The sequence below is a fragment of the Pan troglodytes genome, chromosome 2 (assembly GCF_028858775.2).
Source record: "Pan troglodytes isolate AG18354 chromosome 2, NHGRI_mPanTro3-v2.0_pri, whole genome shotgun sequence".
Taxonomy (NCBI): Eukaryota; Metazoa; Chordata; class Mammalia; order Primates; family Hominidae; genus Pan; species Pan troglodytes.
Genome location: NC_086015.1, coordinates 23,174,156 through 23,195,315, shown reverse-complemented (window position 1 = coordinate 23,195,315; position 21,160 = coordinate 23,174,156). Strand labels below are relative to the sequence as shown.

Below are 21,160 nucleotides of genomic sequence, written 5' to 3'. Positions count from 1 at the left end.
GTATTTCCCCCTCAAAAAAAATCTCTTCCCAAAGCCCACTTGACGGCTTACCTAGGGACTACACATTACACTGAGGAAGGATAACCCAAAAGGTACCTATAACTCTCCCAGGAATGGTCCTGCCAGATCTTTAAAAAGCACCTGAATCCTGTCTGAATTCTCTTCTTGGCAAATGGAGTGAACAGGCAGTGCCTCCCTGTTAAGTTTCATGCTACCATTGACAATACACCTCCCTATATGCAAAGCTGATTTTTGTTCAGAATCTAGTAAACGGAGCTGTGCTGTGTATTCATAGCAGATGTGAAGGCACAATCATTTGCTTAATTCTGCAGGGGAATTCAAATATCTTGGATAATTTAAGGTAGTCTACATGACTGGTTTGAATGCTTTACAATGTCATAGTCAATCTCTGAGGGAGTATTAGAAACCCTACGAAAATCCCAAGGACTAAATTAGCTTTGTTTAGAAGAACCTACTTCATTTGAAAATGATCCAAGTATTTTCTTAAATTTATCAGCATTACTTTCTAGATAAACATAACTCCTTGGCCTCAGAAAGTAAAATAACATTTTCCTCAAGAAGTAGAAATCATTTTCCTAAATGAGAAAAGCATGTTTTAGTGATTTATTTTCATTAGTAACTTCTAAGCACTAAAAAGACTTGGTTTGCATGTGAGGGCAATCATCATAAAACCTTTTAAGTAAAAAATGCATACTGCTTTAAAAGCTATTGCCAAAGCAGTTAAGGGATGGCAATTGAGAAGGTGTAATATATATTTTACACATTTATTTACTCCTTTATGGCTATACATATATATTTATACTTTGCACACATATATTTATGAATATTATAATATGAATATATATGTGAACTGTGTAGTCTACATTTATATACTATATATAGACAGGAGAGACAGATATAGATATAGACATAAATATAGATAGATATAGATATACATATATCCTTGTGATTTTGTTTACTGAACAAGGAAAGTATGAAAAATATCCCTGGGATCCAGAAATATTAAAGACCTGACATCTCTTGATCCCTTGCTTTAACATTGAGCTCCTGTGAAAGGCAAATTCAACCCCCCCTTTCCTGTCTTTTCTACCCATAAAGAGGAAAAATTTCTCTTTGGAGTATTACCAACATCAACAAAAATAGGAAGAACACCATATCTGCCATAAGTCTCTTTTGGCTTCCTTAATTCCCATGGATCTCTCCTTTCCTTAAATGCTTTCTACATTTGCACCGAACTTAATGGTGCTCAGCATTTTATTGTCCTCTTATTAATTTATATGGGGTTCCTTCTCACCAACGGGCTTGGAAATATCTGAGTATAAGGACTATAATTTATTATTTATGCCTTAGGGTAGCCAGTGGTGTATTAATAGTATTTGATTAATAGTATCAAATCATAATATCTTGATTGAGAATCACACACCACTCTTTTCAATTTTTTAAAGTTGTTGAAAACATATATCCAAATGGAGTTAGGATGTTAATTTAATTACAAAGAGAGAGTGAATTTATTCTTTGGTAAGACTCAGACAACTTCTGAACAGATTACATATATTTTATCATATATTGAAGATGTGCAATAGGAATAAACATAATAACATTTGAAATGTTAAATGTGTACTTTCTGATAGTAAATACAAATAATAAATATCTTCTTATGAATAAAACATAATGCAGTATTTTGCAAATTGCCAGCATTTTGCTTAGCTCCTTTTTCCCAACATTGACAAGAAGAGTACATGACTAATGTCTTTAAATTGTGCTTGAGTCTTGGGAAATGAATTTCTGTAGTATTTAGCATCTGACACTCTCAACTTGTGGAATAAGCAGATAAACAGGCAAAGGCTATAAGTGCTAGAGTTTTATTAATTCAACTGAAATTAACATCTTATTTTAATAATTCTTAGAATTGCCAATTGGTATTAACTAAATTGAGCACCCTGAAATACACTTTGTTTTAAATCTTGAAATCCATACCAATTACATTAAAATTTCACACAAGAAAACATTTTTTCCCTCTTTGATATCTAGAACACATTCTGCTGGTGATGAGTTTAATATCCACTTTTTACATTTTTGGTGAGAAAAGCCATTAACTATGAGACAGCTGTTCACAGTCTTCTAGACACAACTTGGCATATTTCAAGACACACAAATGATCATTTATAAATTAAATGAGTCCAATTACACATTGCACTTATTTTGTCACTGGCTTAATTCAGCTATCTACTTGTGCATACTGCTATGAAAAGGAACATCATAAAAATATAGCCCTGGAATGTCTATTTGTGAGAATCTCAAAAGACTTGATATATATTAACAGATTATTTTGTATTATCATAAAGTGATCAAAGAAGAAGCATTAATTATGTCCACTTTCTTAGGTATGGTATTGATACAATATTATAATCAAAGACTATTTGAATAATCTAGGCCCACAGATCTGCTTTATTTTCTTAAAAGAGATCCTTTATTCAGTATAATTCATTATGATTCATTTATTGACTCTTTCATTCATCTGGCAAACATTTTTTGAATACACACTATGTGTCAGCCACCAAATCTACAAAAGAAAATAACAGTCTTCATATAGTATTGTATTTTCTGCTCAAACTGCTATCTCCAAAAATATTTTTTATTTCCTATTTGAATGCCCCTTTCTTTACCATTGTTACTAAGACACTTCCTTCCCAAAACGCTTGAGATAATACTCCCAGCTCTTTTTTTACCCCTGACCCTTCGTTATCTTTGATAAGTTTCTCTCCTGCTGTATACTCTTCTACTTATGTTCCCAAAAGTTCAATTGCCGGCCCACTTGTTTTGCTTTTCTATACACCTCCTTCCTTACTTTTACTAACAACACCCAAATCTTTTTTTCAAGACCAAACTTCTTCATGGAGTTTCAGGTATGCATTTTCCACTGACTGCCACACCCATTTGCCTGGAGGTAACTCAGGCACCCCAAATTTCAAGTTCAAAAACCAAACCCACGATTTCCTCCAGTCTCCCTGTCTTTGTCTTGCTCTTTCTCTTCTTCCGATATTTTCCATCCCAGTATCTCTCAAATTATCTGCCATATCTGGCAGGCTTTTCTCTCTAAATTCTCTCTGCATTTGGTTCTGATTTCACCACTTGTCTTTCTTCCTTCAGTTCATCCCCTGGGTGATTCATCCAAAACACTGGTTCTCAACTTAGGGCAATTTTGCTCCTCAGGGGACACTGACAATGTCCAGAACATTTTTGAATGTCACAACTGGGTAATGCTACTCTTATCTACCGGGTATAGACTAGAAATACTGCTCAAAATCCTATAATGTACAGGATAACACCCCAGCCCCCATAAGATGACAAATAATTATCTGGTTAATAGTGCTAAGGTTGAAAAACCTTATCTAGAATAAAAACTAACCATGTCATTATCATCCCCACCACTTAGAACCATTTTAATTGTCTTTCAAGCTTCTTGAAATTTCATAAAAGTCCTTGCATGACAGATCCCAGCCTTCCACTCCAGTTCATCTACTGCCCAGGATGCCTTTCCCCTTATGCTTTTGCAGCCCAGATACTTGCACACACATGTTTATAACAGCACAATTTGCAAATGCAAAATGTGGAACCAGCCCTAATGCCCATCAATCAACGAGTGGATAAAGAAACTGTGAGATATATATATATATATAACACCATTAATGACATTCACAGCAACCTGGATGGGACTGGAGACTGTTACTCTAAGTGAAGTAACTCAGGAATGGAAAACCAAACATCCTATGTTCTCACTCCTAAATGGGAGCTAAGCTATGAGGATGCAAAGGCATCAGAATGATACAATGGACTATAGGGACTCAGAGGAAAGGGTGGAAAGGGCGTGAGAGATAAAAGACTACAAATTGGGTTCAGTGTATACTGCTCAGGTAATGGGTGCACTAAAAATCTCACAAATCACCACTAAAGAACTTAAGAAACCAAATACCCCCTGTTCCCCCAAAACCTATGGAAATAAAAAATAAACAATAATTTCCCACCACACTGTTTGTCACCTTTATGCCTCTGCTCATACTTTTTATGCTTCCTGGAATGCCCTTCCCTCCCTTCTTTTCTTTGGTTAATTTCATACCTATTTTTAGACTTTTCACAGAGATCTTCCTTGATACTATTACTGCTCCCCACCACCCCAGGTCAGGGTGGATGCCACTTCTATGTATTCCTGTAGTACACTGAGCATGTTTCTATCAGAAAATTAGTGGTATGGCTTTCAACAAATCTATGTGTACCTATACCCCCTTGCTTGAGTGTAAGGGTGGTGTTTTATCAGTTTTCTCTGAACCCCAGTGCCTGGCTTATAAGTATTCAATAAATATTTGTTAAAATTAACTAGAATAGTTAAGTAGAGTTTGACTGACTATATACACCTGAAGATCAGAACTTTATTAGCGTAAGAGTAACTCTAGGATATTTTCTAAATTCTCAGAAAAGAACTCATCTTGCCCAAAGCAGTGGAATATAAGCAGAAATCTAGCTATATTGAAATATAGTTTTTGGCATCAAATCTCTACATTAGACTATAAATAACTTAAGATCAGGGCCAGGTTCTCATTTTTTTGCCATTGAAATATATTAAAAATATGCATTTATCAACTATTAGTTAGATATATGAAAGAGTGAGTGGATGGATAGGTAGATAGATAGTTGGGTAGGTGGATGGGTAGTTGAACAAATAGGTAAATAGATGACTGGTTTGGTGGATGGGTGGGTGGATGAATGAGCGAATAGACAGCATAAACACTGTATTCTTTTGATCTCTATTTTGGTTTCTTTTGTATGACCATCTGCCCCCTAATAGGTATAGGAAACACTCTTTGTACTTCTTCATTTGACATCCTTGTCCATGTATTTGTCCTCCATGTTGACAAGACTCAGGAAGATCAAGCGCAAAGATTTCTGAGAGCATCTGAATGAAGAGTTTAATATTTAGAGTTCGTTAAAAGCATCTTGATTTCATTTATAATGAATGGAGCTAAGATCTCTTTAGGTCTTTCATTTACAATTCCATACCCTGACTGGGGAGTTGCTCTAGGCTGGTGTATAATAATTTTCTGCATTGTTTGGATTCCAATTATGGCTATCATAAAAATACTTCAGGCTAAAGAAAACATCTTTCAAGTGAGCGCATTATATTTTTTTACATTTACAATACATTATGGTTCCCTCCCCAACCTTGATATTTTTTTCTCCCAACTTGTTTAAAATGTTTTTGTTACATGCTTTTTAAAAACTATTTTGGCTAAAATATGAATCTTAGAAGGAAAGAAAAATTGATAACCACTTACCTGAAAGTAGGTCTGTTTATTTTTAAATCGCATTCAGAACAGACACACACACAGACCCTCTCTCTCTCTCTCTTCCCCCACTCCCAGCAAGAGAGAGTACCATAGTTTAAAGCTACTATTTTCAACTTCAAATCAATTAGCAGTAGACAGCTGTGTAGGGGTTCTTATCCAGCCACCTCTAAGAACTGTTCCATTATAGAGAAATGGGCTCTCACAGACACATTAGTCTATGTAATTCATTCCCAAGATCACACATGCTTATGACAGAGGAAAGACAGAGACAGAAAGTAGTAGCTTCAGTTGACGGTAGAATCAAGTTCCTGGTCCTAGCCATTATGAGCAGGGAGGCCATGTGATTTATCATCCAAATCAGATGATATTTAACATGATATTTAACAGTGAATGGGAGCAATGCAAATAAATTATAATTTTTGAAATGATTAAAAATTGAAAATTTGGTTTTAAAATATATTGGTGAAGCAATAAAATGTACTATTCAATACCTATTCTCAAAATGAAATTCTTTCTAAAAATAAAATTGGCACTTATTTTACATAGTACACTACCATTAAAATATTTCTTAAATCTTATCTGAACAATAAACATAGCATAACAGTCACTTTCTGCTTCTAGTAATTGCATTGATTTTATCAAAGATGTTTTAGATATTAAGAATGCTAAAATATTTAGAAAATATTAAAAAGCATTGTAAAACCTTTCAAAATATAGTGTAACAAATTAGTCTAGAAAAAACATAAACAGAGGAAGCATTTTTGCACACCTTTATGTACTTTGAAGAGTTTCTTATCTATTTCTATCCCTACTACCATGTCACTAATATTATTTTGAAAATATGTTATTTCAATGTGGTGATATTATTTTTGCTTTTTTATAAAACTACCTGCAAACTTCCTCAAAGATGCACTTTTATGAATAACATATTAGAAATTGTGAACATTTTCAATTTACATTTTTTGTAAACCATAAAATTTTTAACTGCAAAATTTTCTCTGAGTTGTCTGGTAAGCAAAAAGCAAATTATGCTACATAAAATATGTTCTCAATTTTAATATTTCTATATTGAAATATGTAAATATTCTTATAGATTTTTTGCTTTTATTTAGAATATTTCCTTTGACAAATATTCTATAACAAAAAAGCATCGACAATTTGTCTCTATTCTGATTATTTTGAATCTTTAGCCAAATTTAAGTGCTTCAAATATATGAGTAACTCAAAGATGGGAGCTCTAACAAAACATCCTTCCCATTACTCAAGATATTTTCAAGTGCAATTATAAACTTTCAAATTAAGTCTTCTACACAAGGGGGGCTCTCATTATTTAATTTGCTTAGTTTCTCCTTTTGTAATGATCCATTTTAATATGTTCCTGTTTGCATGCATCGTTCACAATAATTATAGCTTATTACATATTCAAAATACAAATATATTGCTACTCCATTATTTGAATACTTTGGTTCTAAATTTCTAACTAATTTTGAACAAAATGCAAACAGTATTTGAAGTGGACGCTGATACTTCTTCAGCAAATTTGTATCGTCGGGTGGTCAGGTGGTTAGTGATATGTGTATAGTCCCCATAATGGGTGGTAAATGTCAACAAACTTTTTGTGCACATTACATGTTATCATCAACATTTTTTAATAACTATAAATTTAGTACCTAACATTTCAATAAACACATTTCTTTTTTTACTCTGTTATTGAAGCCAAAAGGGTTGATTCCAAAATAAAAAAGGTTTTCCAAACAATGCAATATAGTTATAGACATAAACATAAAAATAATAACAAAAAGTTACAGACTACTCTCTATAGAACAGGACTGTGCATCCTCTCTTTTCCATACATATTTCCCATATCAAAAGCATAATTTCTCATATTTCTTCCTAACTGCAATCATTGGTGGCTTGGCAGCTTTGTGCATCTGGCGCAGGAGTTAGCTGTTCTCAGCCCCTGAGGACTGAGAGGTCTTTGTATTATCGGCAAACACAATTCACATAGTCTTTGGAGGGAGACTGGAGTTGGAAAGGGTTGAGAATAGAGGGACAGGCTGGTCATTGTCTATCAGATTTAACCACATGTTAAAATTAGAAATGACTTCATTGCACATGGGAATCACAAACTACTAGTTCAAATTATGGCAGGAGATGCAAACAAAGTAGAAATATATCAAACCCAACCCAGCTCATCTTAATAAAATATATAATAATAACTTGTCCTTAAAAACTGAAAACTTCAAATACATGCTAAACCAGATAAAATGATGGGACAACAGGCATAAGCCAGGACCGGCCTAAGCAAAACAGGACATATGATTACCCTCCTCATGAAGTCCCTTTTCACTGCCAGCCCTAACTTTAGAGGGACATTTTTAAACCCAACTCTCCTAACTCAACGAATTTGGTGCTGCAAATACATTTATGAAGTGATACTGTTGGATTTTATCTCTAAAATTAGTGAGAAATCTGCCAAACTCAATCAATTGACCTTAAGTTTTACTTCTTAGCGTTATTTTGTTTTTAGAATGAAAAGGAAATTAGTACATTGTTTTCAGAGCAGTAGAAATTAACATCTAATGGTTTTGATCTGAAATGTGAAAGCCATCAACTTATCTCCCGAGTAATAACATAAGTATTAATAAAACATTTAAAGATAAATTAGAATGGAACTTAGTGAAGCAAAAACTCATGTCTTCATGTGAGTGAGTTGAGATACCATGTACTTATTCTGTCTTGGACTGATAATTCAATGGATAATATCAGTATGGATAGTCCTTCAAGGTACCCAGGAGATTATTAAATAAAGGTGGGGGGCCCAGGTCAGTGACAGAAGAAATCAGATTTAAATAGGGCATTCACTAAGGTCATAGCTAAGGGCCATTGAGCTGTGTAGCAGCTGGTGGAGTAGAATATTTAAAAAAGTCAAAAAAAAGTATGTTCAAGTTCCCCCACTCTGTCACTATGATCCTTTCTCACTGTTAAACCACAATTTTCTTATGTATAAAACGGACATACAGCATCCTTGGAGGAGAGAAGGCTGTGGGATTAAATGACACATGGCACATAATTGACCTTTTAAAAACATTTGTTAAATTTTGAATGTTAGAAAACAACTAGATGACAATGAAAACTTGAAACTTGAAAAGGAACAAAATAAACATGTTGTGTTAAAAATGTTAGCAGCGTATATAAGTATTTACTATAATTTTCTTTTCTTTTTTTTTTTTTTTTTTGAGGCAGAGTCTTGCTACTTCACCCAGGCTGGAGTGCAGCGGTGTGATCTCAGCTCACTGCAACCTCCACCTTCCAGGTTCAAACGATTCTCATGCCTCAGCCTTCCTAGTAGCTGGGATAACAGGTGCCCGCCCCCATGTCCAGCTAATTTTTGTATTTTTAGCAGAGACATGGTTTCACCATGTTGGCCAGGCTGGTCACTAACTCCTGACCTCAGGTGATCCGCCCATCTCAGCCTCCCAAAGTGCTGGGATTACAGGCATGAGCCACAGCGCCCGGCCGTACTTACTACAATTTTAAGAGAATAACTGCTTATATATAATTTTTTTTACATACTTGAAAATATCCCAATGATTTAGTATCCTTATCCTGAGAATACATTCAAAATTAATAAAAAAGCAAAACTTTAAGGACAGAAATTTACTAATGAACTCTCACTATAAAAGTAATGGTTTGGGAGAACTTCATGTATTAAAGTTTGATCAAAGTTTGATTTTGGGAGATTCATGGGTCAAAGCTACCATTGCTATAAACTGACAATAGTATATACCATAGGAAGACATCAAATCTTTAACAAAAATTAGTTAATAAAGATGAAGCTGAGCTAATGTTAATTTCAAAGTTTTTTTAAAAATAGGTAAAATTGAAAACCATGGTTAGCTAAAGATCACACTGATTATGCCCTGATAATAAAACATTCTTCCAGGAAAAAAAAAAAAGGTAGAAATCACAACTGTCTATGTAGTAAGAGCTTCACAATTTTGGTTGGGTGGCATAATATTCAGGGCTTTCAGTAAATTTTGAAGACATGCCAATTTTGTTTTAAAATATAAAATTTTATAAACTTTAATTATTCGTTTAATAGACTATTATTAGTTATCTCTTAATTCTCTTTAAAAACAGACACATGAAAACAAATAAACTACCAGTTATTTGTGCTTCTGTTTCGGTCTGAATACATTTTCAGCCACATTTAGCAACTTCTCAAGATCATCTTTTATGTCAACATTATCTTGGAACTCATTTTATTTTTTAACTTTACTTTTTTCACCACTCTTACTTCCACCCATTTTTTCCTCTTGTTTTATTTTTTATGTAGAAAAAAATTTAATCACATAAAAATCAAATTTTATTTTAATCACTTAATAAAAGTAAATTTTATTTTTAATCACTTATTTGTCAGGCTTAGGAATTCATTGAACAAGATATTATATGCTTCAGTATCACAATAAAAACTTGTACCAAGATATTCACATCACATAGGAATTTATAGCCGAGCAGTTTAAAAAGAAATCCTACTATGAACTTCTTCATAATGAACTGTGGCATTAGATCAGGAAATTTGCTGAATAAAACCCAGTTCATATGGATAGAAAGGACCACTCACTTTTTAAACTAAAACAGTAATATTTATGTCACATATTACCATGTTTCAGTAACACTATCTGCCATTTATCAATATAATTCTCAGTGATTTACATATTTTACTCAATATATCCAAAAGAAATATCTTGTTTATAAGGATAAGAGCTAGTCCCTTATAATTAGAAAATTTAGGTACTCATTGCTAAGACATTTAAAAACATATATCATTTTGTACATATATATTTATATGTACATAACATAAAAATATATAATACATCATATATTTTATTTATATAAAATTTAAATATATAATTACTATATATGAATTGATTCTAGCAATTAATGATCAAAGTACATTTCTGCTTCATGAATTACATGAATAGCAGTTTTTGTCCGGCAGTTTTTGTCACCACAAGAATTTTTGGTATTACAAGATGAAATACATATTTATAAATTGAGGGTAGTGTTCTTTTGTTACATGATTAAAAAGGATGCCTCTTAGGATGTGATGCCCTTTGTTTCTGATTACGATTTATGTAATATTAGTGAATAGCTTCTATAATGAAAGTTTATGCTCTGACATTTGTGGAACTTACTGTTCTAAAAGCACCCTGTCAGATGAAAAACAAAGGGTAGAATTAAGTTCAGTTCAACACATAACATGATTTATTTAAACGTGATTAGTCACAAATAACTATCAGACTTTATATATTTAGTAGGATTACACAGTACAATGAGTGTGATAATATGCAGCATGGTAAAAGTTAAATATTTGAGGGGAAGGTCTTCTCACAGCATATTTCCTATTTTATAATGTTCTTCCATAAATATGAAGCTACTATTGGCAGTTCTTGGTCAGCCAGTCAGTCTTTATCATCTGTTCACCTGACGCCTGCCACTGCTTGAGGTTCTGATTAGTCTGTGGCTCTTCCAGGCAGTGGCCTTGTTTGAAACCCCTCTTTTCTCATCCATTCTCTTTCTATATTTACTAACATGTACCTCGTTTCTGCAAATCCTGTTCTTAGTGAGACAGCTAATTCATCTCAAAAGCCATGGCATACTTAATGGAATTCAACATTCTAAGAGATACCCTAGAAACTAAATATAGTGCATTCCTTTGTGTTAAGAAAAATTTGAAAACATCAGTGGGGAATGGGTATTGGCACTGGTTGTTATAATGGTTGTTTGGAAAATTTTTTTGTTCTTGGGGTAAGGAAGGGTCACTATCATATTAATTCTGTCCGTGCAAAATACATCCTTACTTCTATAATATTAAAATGGGCAAAACAGAATCACAATAGTCTGAAAAAGTTATTGATGACTTATTTTAGAAACTCAAATCTGCACACATTCTCTATTGGCTGTAGGAAAGGGTCCAAACCTTTTTTTTAAACGGCAGGATGGACCTCTGTGACTTCTCCAGCTTTATTTTGTACCACAGCCAAACCTGAACCCACTGCGGTTGTCTTGCACTGCAATGTTGGTTCCGCCTTGTTTGCTCTACTTGCTTGGTTGGAATAATACCCCATTTTTACCTCCCAACTCCTCCAGTTCAAGGCTTAAGCATTACTTCCTTCAAGAAACCACCACTATCTTACTCTCCCTCTGCATCCTGTTCCTATACATAAAGTTCAGCAATGGACTGCCCCTCTTTATTCATTTATTAATTTTTCTGTACTGGGTGTTAAATGATCTGAAGATTGGAATGGTTATTTGTCCATTATGAATCAATAGGTTTTATCTCTATGTCAGGCACATGACGAATACTCAATAAATATTTGCAATTGGAGACCTATAAAGAATTATAACATGTTAGAATTATTGCAGCAGTCCTTAATCCAACCTTTCCGAAAACCTTTCCCACACCTTGCTGCAAACTGTTTAAACACTACCTTTGATACACAAAACCCTGCTCAAAAGCATTTGTCAATAGCTCCTCTTTACCCAGTGATTAGGCATCAGATTTGTAAAAAGTACTGCACAAATTTAAAAAAATTATTTCTTTCCACAAATAACTTAAAATTTAGTTGGAAAAAAGTAAGCCAAGAAATAGTAAAATAGAAATAATATCAACAATAACAGTAAAATTTTATACAACTTTGAAGCAAATATATCTGTAAGGACTTGACATGTATTAACTTACGTAATTCCAACAACAATCCAATTACATAGGAACTCTCACGGTCTTGCTAGAGATAAAGAAACCAAACCACCGAGAATTTAGATGACTTGCCCAAGGTTGTAGAGAAAGGAAGTGGCAAAGTTGGGATTTGAAGCCAGGAAGTCCAGCTCCAAAACCTGTATTCTTAACTACTGCACTAAATTGCCTTTAAGGACATGATGCACAAATGCTTACATACCCCAAAGACAATTGTTAATATTAACTGCTAAATGTCTAAACAGACATGTGCTAACTTTTAGAGGAGGCAACAATGTCTCCAATGCCAGATAGATTTGGGGAAACTTTATGGGAGAGATAAAAATTCACTGAAAATGATTTTTCAAGGTTTATTAGGTTCAGCAAAACAGAGTACAAGAAGGCCTCATAACAGAGAAAACTAAATCCGAGAAAACAAAGATGAGTAAGAATAAGGTGTGTTGCTTGTGAGATAATATTGGAGGGTATAGAGGGCAAAATTGTTGGGGGTGGATTAAATTCTGTAGTCAATAGTTCTAACTGACCATGGAAGTCACTGAGGGGAAGGACAAAGAGAAATAAAGCATTTTTTTCAGAATAATAATCTTTCAGTAGCTTGTAAAGCAAAAATCAAAGGCAACAGATTGGAGAAAATGAGCTTACTTGAACACTAATGTACAGAGTTGGACAGAAGTAATAGGACCCCTGTTTTACCTATCACTTCTTTCCTCTGTAAATCTGAATTTGGGAAATTCTGAATTTGAAGTTGGAAAATCTGGATTTAAATTCCACCTCTGCTATTTATTAGCTATGTTTACATTACTGGATACTAAAAGTGTAATATTTCCTATTTGGTAAAATCAAGTTGTTAAAGGATAATTTTTTAAAAGATAAAATCCCTCAAACAAACATAAAGCATATAGGTATCAAACATTTTATTTAACTTATTAATTAACAAGATAATCAGTCAACTAGTTGGATTTTTTTGGATTCTCAAAGGAGAATCCAGAGAACCACACAAATAGACTAAAAACTGGGTTCTTCCACGGCGGAGAAAGGAAGTCAATTTAGCCTCCACCAAGCATGATGTATTCGCACATCCACAGACAATAATCACGTGCACTTCCATCCACTTTCCACAGTTTACAGAGTTGTAATTATTTTAAAGACAATAAACAGTACAGAGACCTCCATATAAACATAACCAGGAAGGATGTGCTAAAGGAAATCTAGGTTTCCACTGAAGCCAAGATCTTTTTATTTTTCTTTTCAGTCTTTCACTGAGTAAAAGTACCTATCTCATTACATTGGTGCTGAGCATTAAGTGATAATACCTATGATATTGGATTAGAGCAGAAATTTGAAACTTCCGAACACATGGGATTAGATGTCACTTTTCCTCTCCTCACCTCCTAAATAGTACCTAATCATTTTATCAATATATATGTGAACTAGAAGATTCAGAAAAAGAGTAGAGCTATTTCTTTTATGAGGTTTAGGCATATGCAAGTATCCTGGCCACTTTTGGAGTGGTAGAGGAAGACAATAACTGAACAAAGGAGAGGCTTGAGTCTCTTGAAGAGAATCTGGCACAAGAAAAGAAACGTCAGCCTGGCCCAATAAGCCAGATTTGGCAACAGGGTTTTGAGTTTCAGACAGAGTACTTTCTTGTCAGAAAAATAAACTAACTTGGGCTATTTTAATTTTTTTAAAAAAAGGAAATGAACAAAACATAGGAAGTAGATAGACAGATATTAGATTTACAGAATCTGCAAGAAGGCTAGAAGAAGATGCAAACTGAAAAAAGACCAGGACACAGGAAAGATCTTAGCTGGAGGACCAAGGAATAGGAAAATCCAATTACAAGACTGACGATTCTGAAAGAAATGACGAGTACTGGAAACCACTGACATCGAAGCTACATCATTCACCACCAATAGTTTCTAACTGATCTTTCTTTCTTGAGTCACTTGCTCTAGAATCAGTTCCAGGTTGAAACGTCTGATTGGCTGAGCTTGGGTCACAGGCCATGCTCTGACTCCTGGGTAATTATCAAGTAGATGGAGTATCTTCTCCTCTGCTTTTGTAGTGACAGGCGAAAAACTGCAGCACAACAATCCTATACACAGGGCCAAATTCTGCCAAAATATAAAGGGAGTAAAAGATGTTCCATTGTTAAATGATAAAGCAGATGTCCAGAACTGTCTGGGTGTTGAGACCCAAGAAGTTCTCTGTTGGGTATGAAGAGATGAGACATGAATTCCTCTCTGATTCATCTACCCTGTCAACATGAATATACTGTGAGGGAAAAAAGGGGTATGGGAATCAAGAAAATGAAAAGCCTGTGATACCAGGGCCAAGAAGTTCTGCTGTGTGATCCCTTCTAAAAAGTCAGAATAGAATAGAGACAGGAAGAATCTGACAACCAGCAAGGGGAATTATTAACACACTGGCATCTTAGAACTTCAGGAAGCCCAGGCAAAGCTCATGACTGGAACAGGGGTTAGGGCACAGATGTAGATAATGACAGCAGAAAAATGGGGTTATGAGACTCCTGGCAAGCCTCAAGCTGGCAAAAGAGGTTTTTTTCAAGTGTTCCTATACTATAGCTGAGGGTCAGGGAAAAATTTGATTATAGAAGTTATTGGTATTCTCCCCTAAAACATATCATGTCTTATTAATCATTTTTTTCTGTCACTTCAGTTATGATGGCCTTGCTCATAATGCTTTTAACCTACCCTGAAAGGGCCTTCTACTCCTTATCTAACTATATGTTATAACTTTTAGATAATTGGGCAATTCCACCTCTTAACAAACCATTCCTTGACCTAAACCAACTCATATTGTTTTCTCGATTGTCTAAATAATCAAAGCTTTTATCACACCACTTAGTATTTAAAATGAAACACTGTATTACGACCTTCTCTTGTTTTTTAGCTTATATTTTAGATTCAGATGATATATGTGTAGGTTTGTTACATGAATATATTGTATGATGCTGAGGTTTGGGGTATGATTGATCTCATTACCCAGGTAATGAACCTAGTACCCAATAAGTAGTTTTCAACCCCTACCCCCTCCTTATCTTTCCCTTCTAATAGTCCCCATTGTCTATTGTTTCTAACCCATAAGATTTATATCTCCAATTAACTTGTGCACCCTATGGAGAAACTGTACTATCTGACTTTGAAATGTCCTAGCCCTATAATAGGTCCATAATAAGCACTTCTTTCATTAGGGATTTAATCATGGTAGAGCAGAAAGAAAACAGAAGTAAGATAGTGTGGGTTAAGCCTGTCACTCATTAAAAATTGGATAAATAATTCATACAACTTGTGATCCTTACTTCCTCACCAATAAAAAAGGAACAATATCTACTAACACTTGCTCAAATAAAGAAAAGGAATAAAGATGATGAAGATAACAATACCATCACCAAAAGCTAGCACAAAATGTTATCAAGAGCCAATAAAAATACAGCAAAGCACTTTCAAAGGTGAAACTGCTGCATTTTAAAAAATACTATTTTTGAATGCATACTATTACCTACTATTAGCATCAAACAGAAGCAATTTCTCTAGCAGAATTTTAAATGCCATAACAAGTTGTAGACAGAAGATGTTTCTGGAAATGAAGTCCATTCGAGCATACTTCAAAATATATCATTTAGGTAGTTATAATTTTGCTTAAAATTTACTGTCTTTTCCTTTCCAAATATGCTCGGTTCTACACCTTATCAAAATTGTTCCATAGTCTCTCAATATCACCTCCCTTCACAATAATAGCACCTTATATTTATGAAGTACTTTACGGTTTACAAAAAAACATTCACACCTACTGTCTCTTTTATTTTTGCACACACACAAACAAAAAGTACAAGAGAGAAGTGCTAATACTTAATAAGCTTCCAAAGATGTTTGAAGCTTTCAAGTTAAAAAGAAATTTCTTCAATGAAACAATACTTGCTTTGAGGAGTCTCCTTCTGCAATATAGTTATCTCCAGTTTAATACTCAGTACTTAAGACAACAATCTGAAAGTTTTTAAGCCTAATTTTATAGCATTTTCCCTCTATTCAAAATTTAAATTGATACTGTATATCTACCTGTACCTTTTACAACATCTTCTATTATAAGACAATTTTATAGAATGTTTTTATACCTTTCTCATTTGATCTTTGCACGGAAACAAAGGTCAAGATATGAGGTAAAAATCGTGTCTTATCTATTCATCATTGTATCTCTTGGGTCTAACACAGTGCCAGGCACATATAAAATACTGCATAAATGTTTGTTAAATTAAACATAAAAGAACAAAATGAAGAGAAGCAGGGAGAAAAGGGAGAGAATGGCATGACTGAAAGACAAGGAAATATTAGTATCCATGGAGATAAGATTGTTCTTATTTTTATCTATGCAGAAACTTTGCTAATTTACATTCATAGTCAATTCTTACACATAACCTTTGTGTTGAGCACCAAATTACAGGTCTTGCAAAGAAAGAACTTATTAAATATCGGCATAGAAAATGTTTACTTTAATATTTTTTAAAATATTAAATGGCATGTATTTGAAAATCTAAAACTTTAAGTATAACAAAAAATGAAAATAATCCTTGAATGGGATCAGTTTCAGCTTTCAAATTAAACTCTCTCATTACTAATGTTTAAATATAAGAAAGTTTCAATGCATCTATAAATGAATCTTTCTAAAAATTTATGTAAAAACGTTAAATCACTGACAATCCTGCCCTTAAAAGAAGACTAATGCTTCTAATAATATTTGATTGGGTTAAATTTCCAGTAAGTTTGTAGACCTTTTCTAAATACACCTGCTACAAGAATTTCAAACTGAAGCAAGATAAGTAGTCATCTCTTTTATTGGAATCAGACTGAGTGAAAATAAATATAATGGGATCAAATTTAATCACAAATCCAAGCCAACTCCATAGGAAGTTTAAAAGGAATAACTTGAAAAAAATATAATCAGTTACTCAAAATGACAATACCATTTGTTTAACTAGAGACATTTTATGTCAATAATAAAAGAACTGTGGTCTTCTTAGTTCAAATAGAAGATTACTGACTGAGCAAATCTCCTCACTTCCCAAATACCTTTACAAAGGACAAGTATAAAAACAAAAGTAAATACAAAAGAGCACTGGTAATATGGGACGACTGTGAATTTCCTGGAAGATATAAAGCAGATGGAAATAGACTAATATCAAAATTCAACTGAATTAAGACTATCTCAATCAGATAAGGCCTTAAACAATCCCAAGATAAAGCCATTCCTTGGAGAAAGATTGGATGATAAGCAGTCAAGAGAAAAATAAAAGCATGTTGGAACCCCAGTGAGAGTAGCTGACTCTTTAAGGTTGGTAATTACTATGTTTGCTACCTCAAAAAATGAAAACAAACATGAGTACATTCTACCAAAGTAGGAATTCTTACATGAGAGACTCCAAGAGTGGGCAAAAGTGCCAGAAATATGAGACAAAATCCTAGGTAACACATTTTCTAGGACATACAAGAAAACTATAAACGGTTGAAGGTTATTGTTCCCCCCAAACAATAATAAGAGGGAAAATTCCTGTCTTTAGAACTTGCATTTGCTGTCAAACAAAAAGCAATTATCATCCAGTCTGTGGAATTATACTGAAGCTACTAAGGCTGTACAACCTGAGACCAGTGGAGAAAACCATCAACTTGATAAGGAGATACCAATCTACTACCCCAAGGAAATCTGAATAAACAGACTGAAAAAAAAATTAAAAGAAAGATTAAAAATGGGTAGAACTAATGTCCTAATCATGAATATCCAAAAGGATAGTGAGAATACACAAAAAACAAAAAATTATACAACCACATAAGTAGGTTATTATAGAAATCATAAACACCATAATTAAAATCAAAACAAAATACATCAAGCACTAAATAGCAGGATGAACCCTGACAAAAAGTAGTAATCTGGAAGACTGAGAAGTGGGACCTCCCCGCAGAATGCAGTGGACTAGGGTTGGACAGTTGAGGACAAAAAGTTTAACAGTATGAGAGAGCAAAGTTAAAAGGTGTATTGATTAGATATTGAAAGGCTAACATGCATCTAACAGGAGTTCTAGAGAAAGGTGACAGAGAAAAAAGAATAATCATAGTAAAAAACAAAAAGGAAAATTTCCCTAAGCCTTAGAAAGACTCTATAAAATAAAATTCATGCATACAAATAAATAAAATCTGCCCATTAGTTACTTCTTAAACTGATAAGAACTATGCTAATTACACAATTACTGTGTGAAAGATGTTCAATTTCATTACTAATCAGATATATCAAAATCATAACAACATGACATCACTTTTTGTTCATAATATTAACAAATATTTAGAAGGTTGATAAAATACAACGCTGACAAGCTTACGGGGAAATGGATGTTCTCACACTACTACAGTGAGATCATGATTAATTTAGCAGGAAAGTTAAAGAATGTATTAAAATATTAACTGTAAATATATTTTCACCTATCAATTCCATTTCTAGGGCTCTATCTTGTGGAAGTACACACATATACTAGAATGTATAAACTTAGGTTTATGGCACCATTTTTGAAACAAAAAAGATAAAAGTTTCTGTGAAAGTTTCAAGATGTGATCATCTTAAACTGACATTAAGCATCTTAAAGTTAATTCCTCAAAATAATCTAGTTCAAAAGGTTGATGAAAGTAATCTTATAAAATTAAGAACAATTAAAGTATGTGACCAACACTTTACTACAGTATACATATCAAAAGCAGTATTACATATGTTCATTTCCTCAAAAATGAAACTAACACAGCGTACTTGAAATAAGGCCATACAAACTTGTAGAAGCTACTCTACCTTCGTGAGATTCGTGTTTGAGGGATTTTAAGTGGAGGTTTGAAACAGGAAGCTACAAATGAATACTTCTTCCTGTGCACAGTCCTAAACTCTACCATCCATTACACATTGTGAAAGCCAACTTATTGCAACATTATCAACCCCACTTGTTGCTTCCGTAAATTAGCTCATTTCCAACAGCATCCTACTTTCTTCCACATTAAATCCGTCAGGCTTCTTGTCCATGCAGCTATTTTTTCTTTGCCTATAAGTACATTGGACACGTATTATTCCCACAAAGCTACTACAGGAAAAATATTCCATCAAAGCAGCCAGGTTTATATATTTTATTCCTTATAACTCATCAACAGTCAAATTAATTTCACCTGGGCTGTTTACAGCTTTCAAACTATTTCTAGGATAAAATAAAATATAAAAACAATAAAAAACTCAATCTGCTGAAGACAAGAGGCCTTGACTAGCCAAGAACAGAACTACATTTACTGAAGCATCTGTTCAACTTTTGCTCTTGGCAAGACCTTGGATCTCCTCAGAGAACTAAAGGGAAGCTGATTTGTTATCAAGAAGAACAGCTGCTGATACAATAAAAAGGAAGTGAATAAAATTTTTCCCTTAGAACTTCTGTAAGTGAAAAAAAAATGAAAGAAATCATTTATTAGTTTCCATAGTTTCTTGAAGCAATGGAAAACCTGTGAACACCAGTTTTAACATGTTTACTTAACTACTGGACTTTACAAACATATTGATTCTGACATCTCACCTTAAGTATTCCCCCCTCAGCAAGCAAAGGTATTTTGTCTCCCTTAACGACGCCATCTCTGCTAGCACTAGATCAATTTTGCCCAAAATCAATTGATCAAATAATCACCAACCTTTACCAAATGTATCAACTCATAAGAAGTATGTTAATGAATTTTAAAATTATAGTCAATAGCTATATATTTTAAATGAATCTATCTAAGTAGCGTCAGTTTTAATTTTGTATTTATAGCAATTAAAATATAAAATCTCAGCAACTGATATGTGATGGAATTGTTTTGGGCTGCTTTCAGTTTGCACACATTCTTTACTCTTTCATGTAAGTTTGTCATCATTTCACCAAATGGCATACCAGTCATAATTTTGTAATTAATAGGAAGATCATTAACATTTGACATTAATGTGTTTCTAGATAAAGCTATGTTTCTGAAGATGATTATAGGTCAGATTTGGTATGCTAAATCTTATTCTAAATTTTGGTTACTAAATATGAATCACATATTTCTGAATATTAAATGAGAAATTTTTCCTAAGAAAACCAAGTCATACTATGACCTTCTAAAAATTCTCTTTCAAAAAACTAATTATTTAAAATATTGCTATGAAGACCAAAAAGGCCAAAAAACTGAAATTTACAGAAATTTTAAGAAACCATTAATTTAGCCCCACAATATGAACTGCTATATAATTATAAATAATTAAAATAAATCTAATCAATGTTACTTGACTTTTAAAAGAATTTGAAAGAGATCACAGTATACTAATTTTCATATGAAACATTTGTTAGATTCACTTAAAATAGTAAACAAAACAATATATTTATAAATGTATTCATAAAAATTAACTCAGTATTTAATATTCATTGAATATGTTCAAGAACAATTAGATTTTTGCTGGCCAGCTTTTAAACTTCCTTTCTGGCCTGTCAGAGAATGTATCTTAACTGTTGTTCTTTCTTCAACCAGACACCTTTGATTTAGCTGACATCTAAAATTCCTGCAATTGTAAGCTGAGGATGAAAAGTTCTGACCAATATCTAGGGTTTTAGAAGCAGTTTATTTAGTAACTCAAATATATATATGGGTTACGGCTATAAGTCAAAAAGAAAAACTACCCATAGTTTGTGTTAAAAAACAAACAAACAAACTTGTGAGCTGGAAGCAGTGATGCATGCCTGCAGTCAGCTACTTGGGAGAATGAAGTGGGAGGATCGCCTGAACCCAGGAGTTTGAATCCAGTCTGGGCAACATAGCAAGACCCTCTCTCTAGAAACAAAATCAATCAAACAAACAAACAAACACTTGTGAAATACAGGCTGGTTTTCTTCAGGAATATGCTATTTATTTTTTAAAAAAGCTTTAAAAACCTAGTTCTTTATTTTAACATAAAACATTCATAATATTGTAATTTTATATTGTATTTGTAT

At 33.4% G+C, this 21,160-nt stretch overlaps 1 protein-coding gene across 1 annotated transcript in view; it reads right to left on the bottom strand.

Moving 5' to 3' along the window:
- KCNH8 (potassium voltage-gated channel subfamily H member 8) overlaps positions 1–21,160 on the bottom strand; it is a 393,974-nt gene that overhangs the window by 332,980 nt on the left and 39,834 nt on the right. The gene's annotated exons all lie outside the window — the stretch shown is intronic.